Genomic DNA, 24,384 nt, shown 5'->3' on the forward strand with positions numbered 1-24,384 from the left:
GCATTGCCACTAAATGTTGTGGTACTCTCACAACGCTTCCAGTGCTCCCTTCATACTGCTTGTGACTCCCAATACTTGTCAGGTATCACCTTCATACATATATGCATATGCCTTACCACCATATGACGTTGCACAATCATATATATTAGTACCCACGTCATGAGCCCATATTCTTGGTATATATGTATATACACACAAGCAACCTTACACTCCCACACAGAGACATGCACACACACACCCTCAAAAAAAGACATTCACATTGTCCCTCTTTATCTATCTCTCTCTATCTCTTTCTCACGGCTGACACATGCACTCATACTGACATGCACTTGCACCCACAGTTGCACGCACTCACACAAGCACACACATGAAATTGCGCCTACATGCACAGAAATATGTTTGCACATATTCACACATGCCCATCCACACATCGGCCCTCCCTTTCAGTAAGGGCACAAAAACTGCTGAAGATCCACCCCTTCTCGAGGGTCTACTGTAATGAGTGTCTAACACAACCCCAATATTGTAGGCATGCGAGGCACAGTCCCTGATGGCTGCGGACCATAGGGCTGCCATGTATATAGGTCCACTCTCTGTACATACTGTTAGCTTTGCATATCATATTGCTATGCTATATAATACCATTATGCTATTTCTATATTCTTTGCGCTCACTACCTGCCAATACTCTTTGCGCTCACTTCCCGCCAATATTGGCAGATTATAACTGCTTTTTGAGTTTAGACGCATGTATCTGTTTCATATCTCGTGTCTAATCCATGTACTCTGAAGTCCTTATGTAATGTAACTGGTTCTTATGTAAAGCCCTCTGAAACCGTCGGGTAAAGTTTGCGCTATATAAAAATGCATAAATAAAGTATTTACACCCATTCCATCTTCACACATATATACATAACTATAAATGGAGAACACAAAAAGGAACAAAACCAAGCACTGATTCAGGTGCAGCCACCCGTGCACACTGACACACACACAACAATGCACTCCCATACACAAGCCCATACATTCACACAGACGCATACATACACTCACACACACACATTCATGCACACTTGCATACACTTAAACACACAGAGACACAGCCATACACATGCTCCCTAATACAGGCAATCAACCCAGGGAGTTGGTCAATGAATAGTTGATTAACAGCCAATGCCACTGCTCACTAATCTTTCGCCTAGTATCTCCTCCATTCAGAGTGAGACTAAACTTGCTGGAGAAACCACTATAACATTGGCTGCCTGTAGCAAGAACACAGGGGCATATTATCAAGGGGGTTTATCTCCGCTTTTTTGGCTTTAAAAGCCAAGAAAGCGGAGATAAAAATATCTCCCTATTACCAAGCTGTCGCTAACACCAGTTAGCGACAGCTAGTAGGAGATAGCGACCATCTTGGACCCCACTTTGCATGTCAGTGATATTTATCACTAATGACATGCAAAGTGGGCGTGCCAAGATGTTAGCGACTGAAAACAGTCGCTAACATCGCTATCTCCTATTACCAACTTTTGGAGATATTCGCGCTAAGCGCGAATATCTCCAAAAGTTAACACCTGCCCTGAGTAGTTCTTAGCCATGTTATCCAATGGGAGGTGGATAACATGGCTAAGAGCATTAGCTCGGCAATGCATGAGTATCGCTGACTTTTCAGCGATATTCATGCATTGCGGCGATTTTTATCGCATTTGCGATAAACCTTGGTAATACCAAGGTTTATTTGAGGTAAAAATCGCCGCAGCTCAGCTGTAAATTTTTGTCTCTAACCAAGCAATAGCGATAATTATCGCTATTGCTTGGTAATATGCCCCATAATCTTTGAGCCTTGTAAAGTGCCTGCAAATGTACTAGGTATTGGAAAATCTACCGTTCTCTCTAGCCAGACTTAATACGGGATGCCAGTCAGATTTCAGCAACACTACCACTTAAAAGGCTAAAAATATTTGCTCAGTATTCGGGTATTCGTCTTGTTCTGCCACATAAAGATCCCTATATTGCAACTATGAACTAACCACCGTATTAACCACTAAGCTTGGGCTCCGGAGCAGCGTGCTGCTAGTTGAAAAGCGCTTCAACACCTCGTCAGGGTAGTAAGCGCTACATAAACGGAATTATAATTGCAATTTTAATGATTCCCCCAAACATAAGGCAATATAACTTTCAACACGATTATGTGAACCAGAAACAAGTATCTCAGTGAGTCATTAACTTTAAAATAAATATGCATTTTCAACTTCTGCGTTGATCGTTTTTTTTATGTGAAAATCTACCTTGAAGGGCTGAGAGGGGGTGGAGTGGGCTGCAGAAGACTATGGGGTGTTTATGTTCCAATGTACGTGTTTGTTCTTAAATCTACATAATCGGACCTACATAGTGTTTAAATGTAAAGTCATAAAGATTGAACTATGTGTCAACATGTTCTCTAAAATAAAAAAGATGAAAAGTGCACGTGTGCTTTTACGATCTAAAGGAACTTGAAACTAACGAAAAAAGGAAGAATGTTTCGTTTGTATTTTTGCAGAGAAGTCTGCAAATGTATTCTCAGTATTGGACAAATACAGATGGGACATAGATTAGTGTGAAATAAAGTCACTTAACCGAGTCGTCTCCAACAAGATTCCTTAATCGACCGTGAAGGAATAAAAAGTGGTCCCCTGCCCTGTTATTATGTATCTGTTTCTCTGCAGAGTACATGGCCTGCTTATATAATGGGCTTGGCAATGAAATATTTTCTGTAACGTGGCATCACAGTAGACACTCTTATAACATAAGCAATTATGTTTTCTGTCTTCAAGCACATTATCGAAAGCAGCTGTCCAAACGAAGAAGAGAATCCAAATAATACTTAATGATATATAAAAACGGTATTAAAATATCTGCAGTAATGAACCCCTTCAGCTGAGACTGGCCCTGTTGTTCCCTGTAGAATGTTATACATGTTGTTTATGTTCAACCTGAGTTAGTCGCATCCTGGAAATTGTACATATATATTAGCTTTGCACCCGGATGTAATGATCGACAGTCTTAAGTCAATGGCAAGGGCAAAACACAGCCGCCATTTTGTAGGAGTCGAGTAGCTGGCTTGAGAACCCACCTCTTCTTTACCTGGAATGAAAAGCCCTGCCCCTCTTATGCCCAACCTCCTTTGACTTTCGAAAAGGCACCTCTCACAAATCCTCTTTGGGGTACCCCCAGAGAGAAGGTATAAGGTCATTCTTCAAGTGCAGGAATTCCTTTCTCCATAGGCATCATACCCAGGCAATGCAAATGCTTATGGGTGGTTTTCCATCAGAAGTGTGCACATCTTTACAAAATTCAGCTGGTGGAGATCTGCAAAGGGGGGTGGGAGGAAGGGAGTTGGGCATTAGGATAGATAAAAAAAAGGGAAATGTACTTGTACTATAATAGCGCTGGCCATCCAATTGCCCATTGGACTTAAGTAGGCTGAATGGACATGTTATGAAAATATTATTGAAACTGCAATGGAAATGTGATGAATATTGTTTGTTGTAACAAAACCCCAATAAAATATGTTAAAAAAAGAAGTGTGCACATCTGTACATCATAGGTATGTTTTTTAGTAATAGGGAACTGCTCATTCTTGGAACTTTGAATAGCCACATCATGAAATCTGAATGCCTTCTACTTTATTGCATAAGACCTACCGATCTGAAACGGAGCCGAATGTAGGTAGAAGTCTATAGTGCTTACTATGCCTGGGCAAAATTGGTCAACTTCAATCCGAATCACGTAAACTTTCAGATGATTAACTTTGAGTTAGATATTTCTGCATTTTTAGGCAATTTAAGTTTAGCTGCTGCTTTCCGGAGCATTGTACAAATCATGCAGGTGAACACAGTCCTCCACACAGGCTTCTCAGAAATGCTTGTGGGGCCTAGGTAAAAACTACATGTGCGGCCCCACTTCTTCGATGTATGTCAGGTGGCATGACAACTCTATTTAAAGTCTAAATAATGTCCTAAGGAAAAAGGGAATGTGTATTAGAAGTGTTTTTACAGCATCTGGCACCATCTCATGGCCTTTCCTTGTTAACTGACTCGTACTTAATAACGCAGGCTTAAAATGTAAATTAAGGGGGCGTGGCCAGGCGCCCAACGCGCATGGCGGCGGTTTTTTGAGGCTCTCCGAACGGGTGCGGCGGAATCGCGCTTGGAGAACATTTCGCGCAAAGCCCGCCCGGAGGAATGCCTTCATGAGAAGCTGCTCACAAGTATGTGATCTCGCCCGAAGCTCTTCACAACACCAGAACGGTTTATTTTCAAGGTAAAACATTCATATAGAAAGTCACGATACCGCGGCTGCCATTTTGGTTATTTGGATCATGCCGCGAACGTCTTTTCTCCTCTTAGCTGCGAAAATGAATTACTTGTACGAGCGTCCCAGCCTCTCCTGCATAGAATGACTCTAATACTCTCTCCTAGTGGAGACTCCTAGCAGTACAGCAACCCAGTTTCACCTCACTAATTAAAAAATTCTGAGAAGATGTGGTTGCGGCCGCCATTTTGAGGAATATCTATATGCTTAATATGATGAACTCTTGAGTTCTTATATGGAATGTACCTGTTTTTTATGATTTTCCTTCTGTACAACGTCTAAACAAGGAGCTTTTACTGCATCTTCTAATCCCCTGTTTTCTGTATTAGTTTCTGCGACGTATATTAAGAGGAGGGAAAAGACACACCAAGGAGTATAAATGTTCTTCTTGCAACAGTGGTTACAGTGGTCCTCTACGTTAAAAGGCTTCAATTAACTCACATACCATAGTTTGATACAATATTCACCTTGGCTGCATAGTTTTACTTAAGTTGCTTCCTCTTCTAGACTGAATTTGTTCCTCCATTTGTTAATTCCATTACTAATAATTTCTGAGTTCGCTTTCAAGATTCTCTATTCCACCTACCTTTCAAGTTGATGGGTAGAACGAGGGGATCTCTTACTATCACATCAAAGCCAAAACGCTCTTTTATCACAAATTCAACACTCTTTACAGAACTTTCCAAATGAGAAGACTCAGGATTACTTGCGACAGAGAGCATTAACACCTTCGAGTCTCATGACGAGCTCGGCTCGTCATGAGCCACGGTGCTCTTGGCGCTCATGACGAGCTGAGCTCATCATGACCGTTAGAACGTTCGCATGCTGGGCAAATTCCCCTGCTGTGCGAGCGTTCTAAAGAAACGGGTGTGGTCATGACGAGCTAAGCTCGTCATGAGCACACGACCACCGTGGCTCATGACGAGCTGAGCTCGTCATGAGCACTGGGGCACTGTGCGCGCCCCCCTGCTCCACAGCACAGCAGGGGAATTTGCCCAGCTGTGAAGGGGTTAACACAATAATGGATCCCACACAAGCAATACCAGGAAAGTCAAATGTGAAAAGCTTGAAAAAAGACCCCCCTCCGCCATCCAAACCGGCATCTCCAGTCTCAATGGAGTTGTTACTACAGGAAATAGGAGCCCGCAGACCCTTTGTTGAGGAAACCAACTCCAAATTACAAGTCCTTTCAGACAACTGGTCACAACTCGATACAAGACTTACAGCAGTAGTGCAAAATACTTCCTCCTTTAATGACAACACCAAGAGTGTTACCTTCCTACACTCTCAAGTGTCAACACTTCAAAAGCAGGTCGAGGACCTTGAAAATCATAATAGGAGAAACAACATATGTATATATGGTTTGGTGGAAGCGGCCGAAGGTATGGACTCTTGCATTCTTTAAATTCTTCCTCCCTAAGATTCTTCATATGCCAGAAGACACTGCGCTGAACATACAACGCTCCCATAGGTTGGGTCGCGTTTCCACCAACACTTCACTTTCCCAGCGACCAAGAGGAGTCATCCTTCATTTTCTAGAGTATACAGATCTGTTGAAAGTACTGGCAGCCGCTAAAGCTATTCAACGGATTTCTTGGTCTGGTTCCACACTGTTCGGTGCACAAGATTATTCTAAGGTCACAACAGCCAGACGTAAAGCCTTCCTAAACTTGAGACCGGACCTTCACTCCATGGGAGCTAGATACAGTCTTTTCCACCCATGTCTTTTTAAGGTTACTTATAACAACAGAACAACAACATATGAGGATCCAGTATGTTTGCAAAGCTTCATCAACTCGCACAAGACGGATCATATGGATTCTTCAGGGTCTTCCTCTTCACACATTACATGACTTACCTGAACTTTATATATGAGGTGCCACCATTCTTTTGACTGCAGGTTATATGATGTTATTCTCATCTATATGCCGGTAGTTTTCCATCAATAGAGTTACAGTTTATTGTTGCTTCTGTAAATCTTAGTTCATGTTGATGGACAAACATATTTAAAGTAAAACATTCAACTTGAGTGAAAGGAAGAAAAGAGAAAGAAGACACTGTTAACAAATTTGTGTTTAGTGCTGCACAAAAAAAGAGGATGCAAAGTATTTTTCATCTTCTTGCTAGTTTTAGTCACAAACAGTTTGGATGGCAAGTTTTAAATTACAAAATTAGGTCCATCTGCTAGACGATTTTAAATTCTGCTTTTCAGGGAAATTAAAGAGAGGAGTGAAACAAAAGCTTAGGCAGTCCAATCAATTTTTAAGAGCACTGTTGCAACTTTGTGCAATTTAAATTTCTTATCTTTAGAGATATATTTTTACAGGTCGACCTATAAACATGGTCCAATAGATTCTTCTTTGTCACTGGGCAACATTGGTTCATACAACCTTACTAGTCTCAGTGGGAAAATCAGACAGGCTGGGACCCACACATCTACCATTGCTTACCTGGAGATAATGCATCTCAGGTAACTGTCAATCCGCCATAAAAACTGCCAGGAATATATTTTATGAAAATATGGGTTGCTGAAATACATTTTTCCAGAGGATGATCAGACAATTAATACACAGTGTTATTTTAAAGACTTTATTAATATAGTCAAGACAAGTTTAAGTGCAGAGTTTATGATCAACTGTAATTGCAAATATGAACATTATGATAAGGAAAATCAAGGCAATGCATGTAAATGTGATAAAAAAATTAGCACAATAATATTATGATAAACAGAAATGGAATCAATAATGTAATCTCTTCTTTTCTAGCCCTAGATAACATCTACATTAGGACCAAACTCCTGCCAACAATATAAGCTTCCTAAATGGCCTAAAGTACAGATATCTGCTGGGTTTCCAGACTGCAGCTTTGCTCAGATAAGCAAAGCCAATCTTCAGTTATGTTAAGTAACAATTCTTTCTATAAGTTGACAGATAGAGCCAGCAAGCACCAATGTGCGCCCTTGACACAGTGTTATGGGATAGATGCCCTTTCTGGAAAGCCTGAAGCTTCGCTCTCCCCTGGAGTCTCGAGTTTGGGTTTTATGAGAATGCAACAGAAATGTGTGTGAATTGCCTTGCATATTTGACTAGGACTACCATGTTTCTCTCTGAAAATCATGATATTTAAATTCTTGACATGTAGATTTAATATTACACATCAACCTATAACTAAATAATGTTATACTGTGAGTAAATGTAAATGAAATGATAAACAAATCATGCACTGAAAAATATATGTAAATGATAATAAGAACATGAAAATAAATGTATGTTTTAAGGGGACTCAACAGCAGAAATATGGCAAGGCACATGATATATCTGTCTACAGAGCCTTTCTACTCGCACCCAATAAACCATAGCACTATATTTAAGAGGGTCCCTGGGAAGGAATAAGCGACCTCTTTGTAAGTTAGTGTTATCAATAGTCACGAATTTACTAAATTTGCTGTGCTTTGCTCAGTGTTCAATTTTCTCCTGGATTAGGGCCATATGTATCATAGTTCAGTTTTGCGATTCCTAAATAGCGAATTTTAAGGAATCGCTATTTAGGAATCGCAAAACTGTATGTATGAAGAAATTCGCTTTTTTGAAGCGATTCCTTAATCTTCCTTAATTGCGAATTCGCATTTTGCGAATCCGCAATTAAGGAATAATTTCCAATGCATTCCTATGGGCCAGGAGGCCCATAGGAATGATTTCCAAATAATTCTCAAATTGCGAATTCGCAATTTGCTAATCGCAATCTGAGAATTATTGCAAGGGTGCAGGGGTGTCTCAAGGACACCCTGCTGCACCCCTGTAAATTACATGTGTGTGCATATGGCTCACATACATGCCCAATGGGCAGGTATGTGCATCATATGCCACCCTCACAAATGCACAATTGTGCATATTTACAAGAAATCGCAAATTACCACCAATTTGTAGTTGGTGGTAATTTGCGATTTCTAAACCTGAAATCGCAAGTCTAAAAAGCTTCATACATAGCATTTAAGGAATCGCAAAATTGCGATTCCTTAAATGCTATAGCAAAATAAGGAATCGCAAGTATTTGCAATTCCTTAAGATGCGATTGTTTCATACATATCATTTTATGCAAAATAGCCTTTTGCGATTCGCAAAGGCCGAAATTCTGCGAATTTCGGCCTTTGCGAATCAAAAAAGGCTTGATACATATGGCCCTTAGTCTTTTCACCGTGCTGCTCTCTGCACTTAGTAAAAGTGTAACTGACTGCTACTATGTCTCTTTTATTGAAGTCTTGGGGCCATATGTAGGAGCCTAATTGCGTTTGCAAATGCTGAAATTCGCAGAGTTTCAGCATTTGCTATCACAATTTGGGCAGTGTGCTATGTAGCACACAAAAACCCACATGCAAAAAAAGGAATCGCAAAATTTGTGATTCCTTAATTTGCAATTGCATCAAGAAGCATAAGGGGCGGAGGAACATGGTTTCAGGGGAGAAGGGGAAAGGGAAAAAAAAAATGTCCTCATCTGCCATAAGTTCTTATATTTCTAATCTCAAATTTGATTACAGGCCACTACCGCAATTAGGTACAGAATTATGGTTACCTGATTCTAAATATGGCATTAAGTAGTAGTAAAATCCTTTCTTGGAACTTAAACGGTATAGGGAGTCGAAAGAAACAACAAAGAGTCTGTGATTTTTTGAAAAATTCTGAAACATACGTATATCTTTTACAAGAAACACATCTGGAAGCAGAAGAGTGTACGAAAGTATTCAAAAAATGTAACTGGGTACAGGAAATTCTCTGTTCTAAGCAAACTGGGTCTACTAGAGGGGTAGCTTTAATGGTACGAGCTAACAAGGGGATCAGGATTCATGACTGGGGGACGGATCAGACCGGTCGATGGCTAGCAGCAGTTCTCTCAATTGGTAGTTTTAATTTTTTGTGTGCAGTCTATTATAGTCCCAATGACGACAATGCCTGTTTCCTACAAAAGTTAGAGCAATTCCTGATACAATATACAGTCCCAGTCATACTGGGAGGTGACTTTAATCTTATATTGGACCTGCAATTAGACCGCACCTCCAAAGCTAAATATAATACTCCAAGCAAATCCCTTCTAGCTTTAAAGAACATCATGAAAGAGTTCTCATTACAAGATGTCTGGAGAGTTAAGTATGGCAATCTTAGAGAGTATTCTTTCTACAGCAAAAAGTATAGTCAGTTCTCCAGAATAGACTTTTTTTTGTTAGACCAATCGTTTTTGTTTAATATAGTTTCAATTTCACATATTCCAGTAGGGTTGTCAGACAATTCAGTGATTGAACTAAAAATAACTTTTAAAACCAGATACCTAGAGAATAGGTGGACGTTGGACAGGACCATTCTATTAGATAATGAGATAAAAAATAAATTAAGGCTAGTTTGTTGGAATTTCTTTTGTTTAATGAGGGTACGGCCTCAGATCAAACTCTATGGGACACACTTAAGTCATATCTCAGAGGGATCTTTAGTTCTCAAATGGCGCTAAATAGAAAACCTAAGAAAGAAAAAGATACCAAGGAGTTGGACTTAATTAAAATAAAGGAACTCCAATTGCAGCAAGCAGCGTTAAATGATAGAAACAGTGTGCAGGGTCTTGAGAAAGAAATATTAGATTTACAGACAAGATACAAAGCTAGAACGGACAAGATAATTAAGGACAGATGGAAGTAAGTAAGCTCCGTAATTTTGAGTACGGAGAGAAGTGTGGTTCAATGTTAGCTTGGAAGGCAAGGTCAGAACGCAGCAGAAACAACATCAGTTTTTTAACACAGCGAAGCACGGGGCTGCCTTGCCTTTAACAGAAGACATAGAGATAAAGGAAGAGGCTAGAGGCTTCACGGAGGAACTTTATCAGGAGAAGAATACACAAGGGCTGGAAGAGTTCGAAACCTGGTGGGCTCTGAGAGACCTCTCTCAGTTGAGTCATTCAGATAGAACTTTTTTAGCCACTGAGATTACTGGGGGAGAAGTAAGATCTCAGCTGAAAAAAATGGCTAGAAATAAGGCACCCGGCCCTGATGATTTGCCATCAGAAGTTTATAAAGATAACTTAGTAGAAGTGATAGCTACACTACTGAGACTTTTTAATAGAATATTCTTGCAGGGTGAATGTATTCCAGCCTCGTGGTCAGAGGCCACAATGTCTCTTATTGCTAAACCAAACAAAGATCCAAAAAAAATAGAATCTTACTGACCCATCTCCCTTTTAAATTCAGACTCATAAATCTACTCTGGTATACTAGCATCCAGGTTGGCCAAAATTATCAAGTCTATTATTCACCCTGACCAAAGAGGGTTCATTCCTGGCCGTCAACTGAATGAACTGACATTTCAAGTAATTAGTGCAATAGATACAGCAATTGAAAAGAAGATGCCACTCACCATAGTGGCCATTGACGGCGCAAAGGCATTCGACCAAGTTAACTGGCAATTCCTATGGAAGAGTATGACAAAATTCGGATTCCCAGATATATTCATTAAAGGGATTGAAACTTTATATAGGAGCCCCCGGGCCAAAGTTCTAGTTAATGGCAGCTTGTCTGAATGGCTTAACATCTCCAGGGGAACAAGGCAGGGTTGCCCCCTGTTCCCCCTTCTTTTTGATATTTATATCGAGCCCTTTGTCTGTTCCCTGAGACAGGATCCAATGATTAAACCATTAAACCATTTATAATGGGAGATCTGACCCTTAAGACTGCCCTCTATGCAGATGACCTCCTTCTGTTTACATCTAATCCCATGGAGGCTATCCCTAGGCTATTTGAATTGGCTGAAAATTTTGGATCAGTCTCGGGATAAAGCATAAATAAAGACAAAACAGATATAATGAGTTGGAATAACCCAGTTCAAATCCCAGAAGCAAAACTAAAAATCAGATACTTAGGGATTTATTTTACACACAACTTGAAAGAGGTCCCAAAAACTAGTTGGTCAACGGTTATCAAGGAAATCAGGAAGTTTTTGACTAGATGGAACACCTTGCCTCTTAACATCTACGGTAGAGTTAACTTAATTAAAATGATAATATTGCCAAGGGTCTCCTTCCTATTTAACTCTATCCCCTTAAAATTTGACAAAAAAGACATTTCTAACCTACAAAGGAGGATTGGCTGGTTTATATGGGCCACAAAATCCCTGAGAATAGCCTGGAAGAAGTTGAGGAGGGGGTTGAAATTGGGGGGCCTGGCTCTTCAGGACTTACTTTCTTATTGTTATGCTTTCCAGTTTAAAAATTTCAGACTCTTAGTCAACAAATTGGACTCTTCATCTCACGGTAAACTCTTTCGGGCAATGACATCAGATCTAATATACGGCCCAGACTTATTTCTTTATAAATTTGGAGACCAGAAGTTCTTTAAGAAAATTCGTTTGAAGCTTCTACGGGCAGCCTTAGATAACTGGCAATCAATACGCAGAATTCTAGATATTCCATATTACCATTCTCACGCCCCAATATGGGATTCCCCTGGTACCCCAGAATGCCTACAGGATCAACTTGCCCTTCCGCTGAAAACAGCAGGTTTTACGAAATGGGGGGAATTGAATATCAATTCTACTTTACTGAGCTGGGAATCCCTGTCTAATCTAACGGGAGGAACTATGACTAGATTTAAATTTTATCAATTATCTGCCTGGTGGGGAAATCAGAACTGGTCTAGCGAGGAGGAGAGTTCCATTTTCGAACCAATTAGTAGAGAGAAGGGATGGAAAGGCGAGGTTGCATTGTGGTATAGGACTCTAGTGGGAACCAGAGACAATCAAGAGGCGGAAATCATTAAGTTATGGGATAATTCCACAGTACAGATTGAAGGAGACCTATTAAAAGTTTGGATGGACTCCTTTACTCTGTCCCAAAAAATTATAAAACCCTCAAACCTGCGAAGAAATCATCTTTTTACGTTATACAGGGCATATTGGACACCTGCGAAACTTTCTAAAATTGCAACGGATGAATACTTATGCCCAAGATGTAAATTTCCAGCAGCAGACGATGGTCATATGTTTGTGGAATGTTCGGAAATAGCCAAATATTGAAGGCAGGTGTGTGGGCTTCTTGAAGAAGTACTATCAATACCAATAATTTATAATTTATAGTTCCAGATTAGTTTTATTTGGTCTCTCACATGATTATAATATAAAAAGTTGTATTACACAGTTTATTTTTTACGTAATTGTCATTGCTAGGAGGGAGATCTGCAAAGAGTGGAAATCTGAAAGCCCTCCAAATTTTGCAGACTGTTTAAGAAATATTATGGCAGTAAGCTGCCTAGATTTGTTGTGTGGTGGGGCAAATTCTACAAAATCTTGGTCAGCACTAAATATATGGTGTGAGAAATGATATTCATAAGTCCAATGATTATGCCAGAGGTTAAATGGTCCGATCCTCCTAAAGTGGCAAGTAACATTGGGAATGGGAGTTGGATTGGAATTGACCTACCTCTGGGCAATCTCCAACGGCTATTCATAACACAAGGGCGGAAAAGGTTGGTTTGTGTCAGTGGCCTGGAGTAAGCCTATCTAGAGTTAATATCTACTGGTAGCATGTATGAGGACAAAAAAAAAAAAATTTGCAACTGCATTTAAGGAATCGCAAGAAGCACCCAAGATGTGCGAATTTTGGCTTAAGGAATCGCAAAACACCACCAACTTCAGGTTGGTCGTAATTTGCAATTTCTTTGAAAAATGCACTTTTTGGCATTTTCAAAGTGCCATGTGGGTCACACAGATGCCCTTAGGGCATGTATATGCGCCACGTGTGCACACATGGTAATTTCAGGGGTGCAACAGGGTATCCTATTGACACCCTTGCAGCCCTAAAATTGCATTCTCAATTGAGAATCGCAAATTGAGAATGTCTTCCCTTTTATTCCTATGGGCCTTCTAGCCCATAGGAATGAATGAGAAGGTATTCCTTATTTGCGAATCTCAATATGCAATTCGCAAATAAGGATTAAGTGGGATTCACAAAAATATTTGCTAATCCTACCTACATTGCATTTTGCGATTCTCTAATTGTGATTCCCTAAAAATCGCAATTAGAGAATCACAAAACACAAATTACCTACATATGGCCCTTGGTCAAATGAAAGTGAAGGGCGTGGTCTATATTTTCCTACTTAAGCTGTGTCCAATTGCTTAGCTGAGATTTCCTTGACTGCCTTTCAATTACAGTCAAAACGGGAGATTGATCCAGTTCTCTCCCGTTTTCATTGGGTCTTACTTAAATGAGACCAAGCCATCACATTACAATCTGCCCCCCCTTTTTTTTATCACTGTGTTGTACCTTCACGCACTCGATCGTGGGGTCCTCAATCTGTAGCATGGCTTTTTTCTTTCGAAGCGTTCAAATACAGCACCTGCTATTATGTCCGCATAATGATCATATCGGTCACCATAGCAACATTTGTCATCTTGCTCTAACTGGCTTTGAAAACCAAGCCTCATTGTCAGTACGAGCTTCGCCCACCGGCGTCATGACCATTGCGTTCCAAGCCTCGTTTACGGCACAACCACGCCCACACGGACATATACGGAACTACATGGAATCCCTTTTAAACACACCAACCGGCCCGCTGCCTATCGTCGGGGTCCGGTTGAGAGGAGAAGCTAGGTGTCGAAGCGGGTGGCGAGCGTTGAGGGCGTGAGTCCTCCACTTGGTTCTATACTATGCGACCTATACTATCAAGCTAAGTATACCGATCGCAATTGTTTTACAATCTTTCCCTTTCCGCCCACAGGATGTGCCAGGTACGCTCCTACCCCCCTCCCGAGACCCGTGGTGCAGCTAGCGCCATAATTTAAAGTGAGATAACGATTTGAGATTACGAACTATGTGGGGGGGTCACTGACCCTTTGGTCCACTGATCCTTCCTATGGAGTACTTTCACCTATATTTTAATTCCCCTCGAGCTACTTAGCATATTTTAATCACTCTTTTGACACTCCACTTCCCAGAGCTAGTGGTATCATCCTTACAGGGTTATATGGATGGTGTTAACCTTAGTGTTTATCTGCTGACACTGGTTTGCCACAGTTTGGAGCACTCTGGACAAACGATTGGACTTATACCTATCATTGATTATGTGTTTGTCTTTTATGTTTGTCTGTGTTTCTTTCCTCAACAGGTGCAGAAACACTCCTAAATCAGGAGTGGTGGGAATGGGCTATTAGCTCTTTACCCCCTTTTTCTTTTTGCACTTTTTCACTACTTTTTCACTTTCACGTCCCCAGGTTAGGGTGGACGATTAGAGAGTCCATACCGCCAGGGTTCACACTAGTCCTGACGAATGCCTAGGTAATTAAGACCACTTAGAAGGCTGACACATGTTGACTATTTTAAAATTCTGAATTAAAACCAAGCCATTACCTTTGGCTGTAAATTCAGACACATATGACCAATTTTAACCGTGTCGTAGGGATCTATTAATAAAAAAAAATTTCAGATACCCTTTAGACATTTTTATAATTATTCCTCACTGCACGCCCTATCACACAACCAGCTCCGCACTGACTAGGTCGGTGTGTGAGGGCTTTCCTATCCATCCAAATTGGGTGTGTAAATTTGTTCTTTACATGGCTCCGTCTCTGTGGCTACTGAGACACATGTAACCTCTCTTCTTTTGTTTGTACCTAATAACCGGGGACTAAGAGAGTGTTCCTTAATCTCCCTGCCTCTCTTTTTGTTTCTTTGTATTTTCGTACTTTAACCATTCTGTGCTTCTGCATTCCCTCTAGACAGTCACTCAAATGGAGGAGTGGTATGACATTTGCATCCTGATGGCCCATCACCAGGCTGATTGGCCTTCCTGAGGTAGATTAGGAGAGAGGAGCTGACACTTGCACCTGAACAGGGCCATGCCTGCCTCCACACAAAGAGCTGCATACTTCCCCTGTAGTGTGTCTGGAGCCAGGGCAGGAAAGGCAGGCACCTTGGGATCTTCAAAGACCTCTTTGAAGTCTCCCCCACTTCAAAGTTTCATTTGGGCATTAGTACTGGGCCCCTGACACCACCAAATCAGATCTCTACTGGAACCAAAGACATTATGCCTGGAAAAAGAGCTGCTTTCTGCTTTCTGACTAATGAACGCTAAACGACGGGGCTAAGCCCACAATTGAGCCTGAGTCTCAGAACCAAGACTCACCCCTACTGGAGCCGCCAAAGTCACGAGAGCTGCCAGAGCTTGTGAACTCTCCCACCTGCATCCATCGGCTGGCCTGAAGGGAGAGAAGGAGGAGAACAGCTGAGTCACATCCCATCTGTTGTGGCGGGGGCAGGGGGATGCAATGTGGCAGTTGGTGCTCAGGAGGGGGGGCGTCCCTGCATTGATTTTTCCTGCATGGTCCGCTCACAGGGGACTAAGGGTCGGACATCTTGATCTTTGCCGGAGAGCATAGGGCCCGACCTCATGACCTTTGGCCTAGCAACCAGCCATTATGTGCCCTCTTTCTGACCACACTACCTGCACTGCCTCAAATGATTGTTCTCCTTTCCTGACAGTAGATTTTCCAGAGAACAGTTGATGGAGAGCTAAGAGGCATCAGACGGCACAAGTGGCAAAAGAAGACCTACTGTAAGTACAACTGTAGAGATATTGTACAGTGGATGATTAACAGCATATATTGGGTAGAGCTCGGTTACGCGGAAGCGGCCCCGTTAGGATGGGGTACAGCCTATGTGTTCGGTGACAGCTTACCCTACCCTACCATCCTAAACGCCCTGCCTACCTCCAAATCTCCCCATTCTACATCTCTTTGCATCAGCAACTGCTGAAGCCTTTGACTTTACGGTCTTGCCAGCCTGCAAATCTGACTAAATCTGTTTGCTAGTTTTAAAGAAACATTGGGGAAGCCCCAAGGAGGGGGTTCCTCCTCCTCCCTGTCTCCTCCTTCTGTGCCTCAGGATTGTGGTGGGCTCTTGCGCAACAGTGGAAAGCACCGGACTCGGGACAGGCTGTTATAGCTGGGTATAGAAAGGAGCAGTCACAGAAAGGAACAGTAATGGAAAGGAGTAGCGGAGGCACGAGTACCAATTCAAGCATTAAGCTGCGACATTGAACACTACACGCACTTGGCGGATCAAGTCATGGCGGCTTGAGCACGTATCTGAGTTCACCTTAACTGAGGCTACATTGTATATTGAAGCTAACTCTGACAGAGGGATTAGTTTGTCTCTACCTATACAGAAAAGTCCCTCATTGTGACAGCCTATAAAAATCAAGAAATTGTGCAATATTTATGAAGAGACTGGGAACCGCACAATCCCTGAGGAAGAGGAAATTGAGATCAGCGCACAAAGGCGCCCTTCCAGGATCACATACAATCCCTTCGTTTTTTCTGATTCTTCTACAATAGGTATCAAAGACAAAACAATAAAAGGAAGATCCAAACCAATTGAAACAAATAATAGAGGAGAAAACAACGACTCAAGAGAAGAGAAACAGACGGAAGCAAGCGCTGGAAGCAACCAGCCTGTACTATCAGTAGTGATAGACCACAACCAGCAATTTTCCCAGGCTTCCGCAAAAACAAACCCTGTTCTGGATTAAACATTACCTGATTTAAATGTGAATCAGTTCCCACAATCAAGTGAAGCAAAGTTACCAAAAGAGACACTTGAATTGTTTGATAGTATTCCAAGTAATCCATCAGATATAGAAGAAAATCTTTCCCACTCTCCAGATTTTCCACTACTTACATTTGCTCACTCCAGTAATACGGAAGTAATCTCTGAATCATTATTTACATTGCAAAATAAATTAGAATCAACCCTTGCACTGCTTGAAAAAAAAACGATTAACACAGATCTTCTTCTGGAAATTCAAATGACCACACTGCAGTACCTTGTGGATCATCATAATAATTTTACAACTGAAAGACCTTAATCTACGGCTAAAAAAAGGGAGGTTCTAGATCAATCAACAGCACAAAGCAATGTGAGGATAGATGTTCAGCTCCAAAAAATAACAACTGCCACCCAAACCAGAAAAAAATCATAGGAGGAGGAAAATGGAAATGTAGGTATAGTTTATTCGCTATGGAAACTATTTAAAGAACCAATTGGAGTAGAAGACCGAAATACAGATACAAAATGTTGACCTTGTTATCCGATATTTAACTGCAAAAAGAAATCTGAATCACTAGAACCATCTACAATAGTCCTCCGAACTCCGAATGGGCAAGGAGCAGAGTTTAACCAGAGTGCTAAATATTTGAAGAGACCCAGTACAAATATATAAACAAAAATCACAAAGAGAAAAAGCAGTGGTAACTGACGAATTGCAAAGCAAAAAGCTAGCAAAGTAAGGTTTGCAGAATACGATTCCTCTTATAAAGATGTATCAAAAGATTAAAAGATCAACGCAGCTGAAGAAATACTCAATCTAGAGTCCCTACAAGACCGAGGACTATGCCCTCCCCTGCCCAGAGAGAAATCTTTGATGGAATGAAACCCTTTTGCACCAGATTTCAATAGCTCAAAGCCAATCAAGGGTCATCATTTTTCATTACAATTTTCATTAGAAAATAATTCATGTACTGAGGTTAAACACGTAAATGGCGTTCAAAAATCTTATAGCATCCTCGAGTTAACCGATCTTTTTGCCTCTGGTTAAGATCCCTTAAATAGAGAAAGGATCCTGAAACTCCTACATAACTTTCATTCTTTACAGTCACTTACTTACTTTGAAATAAAGCTAGTCACATTTCCCTACAAGCTAGACACAACTTCTGCATGAGTGGAATTGTGGTCAAGCGTGATCCCATCATTATTCCTTGAAGAAAGTTAAAAGTTACATTAAAACGGGTTCAACGTAGTAGGTGTAACCAATAACCCTCAAACTGCTTCACCTAGACCATATATGGAAAAACTTAGGGTAAATCACCACATCTCTCAAGTAGCAGGCTGCAAAAGAGAGAGCAATTAGGATTCAGCTGATAAATTAACAAAATGCCTCGATGATGCAGATAGACGGATGTGGAACCATAGGATATAAAATAGTCAAAACAAAATGACAACTTTGGTCTTGGCTCTCAAGCAATCTGAAAAGTAATAAACAAGACAGTGGAGCAAAGCTTCCTTTTTAGCAAAAGTCTATCCATAATCTTGTGGAACATTGCCGGACTGGACCCAGCAAAGCTATCCTACCTTTTGGGTAATTCTCCCGCAATAGTATGCCTTCAAGAAACATGGTCACTAGGGAAATTTGACCAAAAAAAGATTTTGTCTTCGATATCCTGGCCACGAGGGTGAGACGATGCCATGCAAAAGAAGGCTTGTCTGTTCATTTCCTGGAGGAGCTGAGGTGGGATTTTTAAATCATCCATCTCTCCAGTAACAATGCACAATGCCTCAAGTTAAAATTCTTGGACAAAAGAGCTTGCATAGTTAAGTCATTACTTCTGTTTCATATCTACTACCCGGCCCTGAACACAATCCATTGCTCATTAAAATATTTGAACAAATAGAAAATATCTTAAAAACAATTATTAATGTGCAAGTACTACTAATGGGTGATTTTAAGCAAAATTCTCCAATGCCCTGTTGAAAGTATTTGGGAATATAGACCACGAAGAATTCTGGTCTATTCCAACTTCTGTCCTGACAGTCTCTATTAAGGCAGATAAACGCGGGAAGATGCTGCTGGAACTATCAAATTGAATTAATGAAATAAACCTGAATGGGAGAACGGAAGAAGATGTTCCGGCTTCTTATTCAAGGAAAGCACTTACTTACTGAATATTCCATATTAGACTATGTCATCAGCAGCTATGACATGTATCATAAATGTTGTGCAGGCTATTTGGCTATCAGCAATTTTTAATGAAAATGAAAAACTGAATAAAGGACAGAAAACTGAAGATACAGAGTCTCTTGCCTGTGTATTTATTGGGAAAACAATTGTGATAATGTCACATGTGATTTAACAAATGTTGAGAAATTATTTTTGCTTTCTATCTTAAATTGTGTATTTAATCCTGAAGGGTGCTGTCCATTTTCAAAGTCTAGTATGCCAAGGAAGTAGGGTTTCCTTACTTTCTTTGTTAGGTTCGTATAGGGATTACGTTCCTGGTTCTAGCACCTTCTTTTTGGATTTAGACACGGTACTTAAATAGTGGTGCAAAAGCTTTGCCTTAATCCCTATAAAAATTTGTCTTTCATCATAAATGTTATTTTATCACACAATTTGTACAAAGTAGCGACCACCAAATTCTTTTCTTAGAGCTAGAACTAAGTCCACAAGACATATCTTCATGGTCTCTATCAAATGGAAATGAAGACGCATTAATACAATAAAAGCAAGGTTGAATTATTTGGAATATCGATAATCTGATTATAATCAATAAAAAAATCAGCAGGACAATGGAGTCTCATTTGACTTTAACAAGTTAACATAGGAATCAAGCAAATTACCACCAATTGTGTCACCAGTCCCGCAGAAGGATATGTCTTGTATGGAACTAACTCGGTGACCTCCGGTGACTTCTGGTAATATTAAACCGGACACCTGCAGGGCAGAGCATGAGTCTGACCAGCAAATAACGGCTCCAATAGAAAAACAAATAGATCATTACATAAGGAAGGAGAGCAACTGCAGCAAAGGGCCCAGACAGGATTTCAATAAAAGTGTTAATGAGCAATGTGGAAGGATGGAGTACATTTTTGGCCCCGCTCTTCGCCTACTGCTATGAAACTGGTCATATTCCAAGCTCTTGGTTAGGAAGCCTTGTTGTTCCATTTCTAAAAAAAGGCTACTGTCTCTCTCCAAGTAACTATCGCCAAATTACGCTCCTGGACGCGACAAGGACGATCTTTGCAGCCAGCCTCTTAGACCACCTAAATGACAGGACATTGTCCAGGAGAGCAATTCCCAAGGCCCAAGAAGGTTTTCGACCAAATAACTCTGTGACTGATAACATTGCAACTTACAAACTATAATTGACAAATATGTGACTAGTAAATCTCAGGTGGTATATAGCTTTTAAAGGAGTCCCGGCAACTCTGCTAAGGTTAATAGTAGCTCTCCACTCATCTACATGGTGTAGAGTACAGATGGGAGGGAATAGGGGCTTCACACAGAAGATTCCCACTCGCAAATGTCTTAAGCAGGGATGCCTACTTGCTCCATTCGTGTTTTCATTATTTCTTAGTGACTTACGTGATAGCTTTCTAGAGGAAAACAATTACCCACCAAAAATAGCATCACAATAAATTCACATATTAATGTACATTGATAGCGTTTTTGACCTCACACCAACTGTCCTTCAGCGTAACATGGTTGCTCTTTTTAGATACAATCAGAGAGCAAGGGAGTGAAGGGACCCCCTCTAAGAGGCAAATAAGGTCTGGGAGTAAGAGGGGAACTGAACCGACCAATATGAACCAAGAAGTACTCCCCTATGACCCATATTTCTTCATTAAAGAATAAATCTGATATGGGTATCAATATATGCCAAACATCAAATATTTATAACATTACAGCAACACATTTTGTTTTTTAATGTTATATTTATTATTTTCATTAACTTCTTTTTTCCTTTACCAATGGATTAAATGCCTTTTTTTGAAAAGATACAACACTTTTTTCCCCATTTTTATAATAATATATGTACATGAAATCAATTAGTCATGCAAGGTTAAATACAATATTGTTGACCCCCAATTAAATAATCAATCTTCTATTCAACTCATTCACTCCTCACAATCGTACAAGATACTTATACACATCTGGATTTATAGGGAAACACAAGATGTGAACTGTTTCCACCAAGATGAAAGAAACAATAAGGTCTGGACCCACAAGGTCGACGTGCGTTTCGGTGGGTTAACACAACACGTGAACCACCTTTATCAGGACCTTGTCCAAATTGGGTACAGTGTCACACAGGGAAATGAAAAAGGGGAAACCTGGGGAGCAATAAATAATGGTGTTTGTTAACCCATACACTAAAAACATTCTAGAGACTATATATTTGATCAGACCACTTTGTTGCACAACAGTGTTCATGCTCTTTTTAGATATACAGAAATACATTTCTTACAAGTAAACATTTCAAAAAACTAAAGTGGTACCATTTAGGGGAAGAAGACATTCCAGCCACTTTGCATGGAAGTTCGTATGAAGACCAGTCGAGGCAGTAACAACGTACACCCGCCTGGGGAGAGTCTTTTTCTCAGACCCATTTTAAGCGTTCTGAGCTTCAGGCTGTAGCTCATCTTAGTGCAATAAAGAGATTTTACTCATCCTCGGGGAGTCAGCACTTTTCTGCTCTCCTTGAAATCTATTGTGTAAGATTACCCCTATTTTAACTTATGCATTAGAGTACATTCCCATAAAAAGGTGGTATACCATAAATCTTAATTAAGGGAAGCTACTGGGTAAGATCACTACCACAGGGCAAGCTATACCTGTTCAAGTATTACGATTAGAACTAACAGTAGTCAGTGCGCACTCAAGAGCCTTGGCTAACCTAAATAAATGGGCATATAATTTGCTTCAGGCGTCCAAAGGTTCCTTGAGAGCACTTTTAAGCAAGGAAACCTTTAAGGTTGGTTAAAGAAAAAACACTTTTAAAGAAAATCTCGAGGTTCCCCAGGAGCATTTTTAATGCTCCATTAAACTCCTACAGTCTTGGTCAGCTGCATTTTTGAAGTTTTTTTTAGAAAAAATCTACTCCAAGACTGAGCTTTGAACTTGATAAGTCATATTGCACTTAGTTATCCCACTATAGGCCCTACATAGCTAATATAGAATAGAATGTGAGTCCAAAATATGTGAGATTAATATTAGATCATAGAGTTAGATGTGGCATATTGATGCTTCCATTACGGACCCTGCTGATAAAAGCCTTCACTCAAAACTGGGGAGACACAATTGATAAATCAGGTTTTTGAGATCTGTGCAGAGGAAGTATTCAAGAAATTTCACATGTTTTATATGTCTTCCCAAATAAACTCCTGATTGAAGCGCGCTGCCGTTTTATAAAACCTATATGCTTTAGATTCAATATCTCTGGAATTAATTATGTGAACGACGTAACAAGAACTCCACCACATGAATTTGTATTCTGTAATCTGTTAAAAGATTATAAAACTTTTTTACCACTGTTTTGAAGATGTCAAATTTATGAATAATTTTATCAATTGCACATACTGCAATTTTTAATTGTTGATCTCTGAAGAGGTCTAAAACAATAAAAAATATATTTGATTAGACTCACGTTGGTTCCCCAACGTAGGGGCATCTCTTTGGAGGATCGTCAGCTGCCATTCTTACTCAAATAGTTCTACCTCCATGCAGCATCTGGTGCCACTAATATGTGACAGGCACTCCCCCTGTGCCACCACTTTCAGCGCATTCCACTCCACTCCCAAGTGTGCCACTGTTGACCAGTTGGATTAAAAATAACCAGCAGTCACTGTCCTGAGCTCCTCTCGAAACCGCAAACATGTGAGCACCTACAAGCATAGGCACCACAGGGGCACTGAAGGTCTGTCGCCATGTATTCCCCCCCTCCAAAAGCAGCAGCGCGTGATCCAAGAGTAATCTACCCAATATCTGTATTTGTACTATTTCTGTGGCAACATCTCCCATTACTAAGAATCTATCAAGATTGCACGTGTTGTGCATCAGGACGTAGCAGGTGTATTCCCTGACGCCATTTGCCGTTTGGTGTGCTAGACATCTAGACAGCCAATTTGGGCCATTACTCTGCTCAGCTCGGCTACCATATTAGAGTTTGTGCCCTGTTTTGGAGGAGTGATGATCCCAGTTTTCATCCAACACACAGTTGAAATCTCTAGCCCATATTAGGGGGGGGGGTTCCTAAGTAAGAGAGAAGTTCTCCCTCCATGTCTAAGTAGAATACACCATCATCCATGTTGGGTGCATACACATTCAAAAGACACACCTTGTGTCCATCCAGCAGGCCGCACATCAGAAGGGATCTATGCTCGATATCCCCTTTAAAGCTTCGCATCCGGAAAGAAACCTGAGGTGCAACCCATATAGAAACCCTGCCAGCATAGTCAAAGTACGTAGTGAAGTAGAACTGCCCCCTCCATTTCTCCTCCACCTTCTGGGCTTTGATCTCCAAGAGGTGAGTCTCTTGTAGCAGGGCAATCTGTATACCCTGTCGCCTAAGGTATGTGTGGACCCAGTATCGCTTAACAGAGGAGTTGAGCCCCCGCACATTCCATGTCACCACTTTAAACCGTGTAGCCATAATGTTAGAAAAATTGCAATACCTCACTCACCCATCCCCGCTCCATCACCCATCGCGTAGCTGCTGCTGCAACTTGACAACATATCAAACATTAACAACCCATCTATCTCCTCGGGTCGACACACCAGAACAACAAGTGTCTCCCAATCATCTTAATTCCACTAAACCCACTCCATTAAGCTATATACCCCACTATAAAGATGCCACTTCTCAACCTACTCACAGTCCCCTGTCAACATACAACCTCAATAGTATTGGTGAAAAGGCAGAGACTGGGAGCCTCAACCGAAGTCACCAACACCGAGCCCCATCCAGCCCAATAAACCCTCCTCTACCACACCAGTCATATTCATACACTATCAGCACATCCAATGTATCACAGCCACTACTCTTGAAGCAATCCAAAAGCACAATACTGATATGAAAAAAAGAGGAAAAAGAAGCAGGGGGTGGTCTGGCCCACCCCAGTCAGCCATGTACACCTCACCAACGGGCCACCCCAACCACCAGCACGCTGTGTATGCCATTCAAGCCAGCAACTCCCCTCAGGGAGAACTCAGCTCTATTCACTGCCCCAGCAATGGAATTGATGGGCCCCTGACATGGAAGGCCACCGTCCTGCAGAACCGCACACATGAGTTGCCGCTGTGGCGGAGCCATTCCTAAACTCAAACCTCTCCCTGTTCTGGTGTCTTCTCCACCACATCTATGGCATTTGGGTCCAAGCTGGACTCCGTCACAACCTCCACCAAGGCCATCACTGCCTGCCGCTCCAACCTCTGTTGATCCAGATCCAATGT

The sequence above is a fragment of the Lissotriton vulgaris genome, chromosome 9 (assembly GCF_964263255.1).
Source record: "Lissotriton vulgaris chromosome 9, aLisVul1.2, whole genome shotgun sequence".
Lineage (NCBI taxonomy): Eukaryota > Metazoa > Chordata > Amphibia > Caudata > Salamandridae > Lissotriton > Lissotriton vulgaris.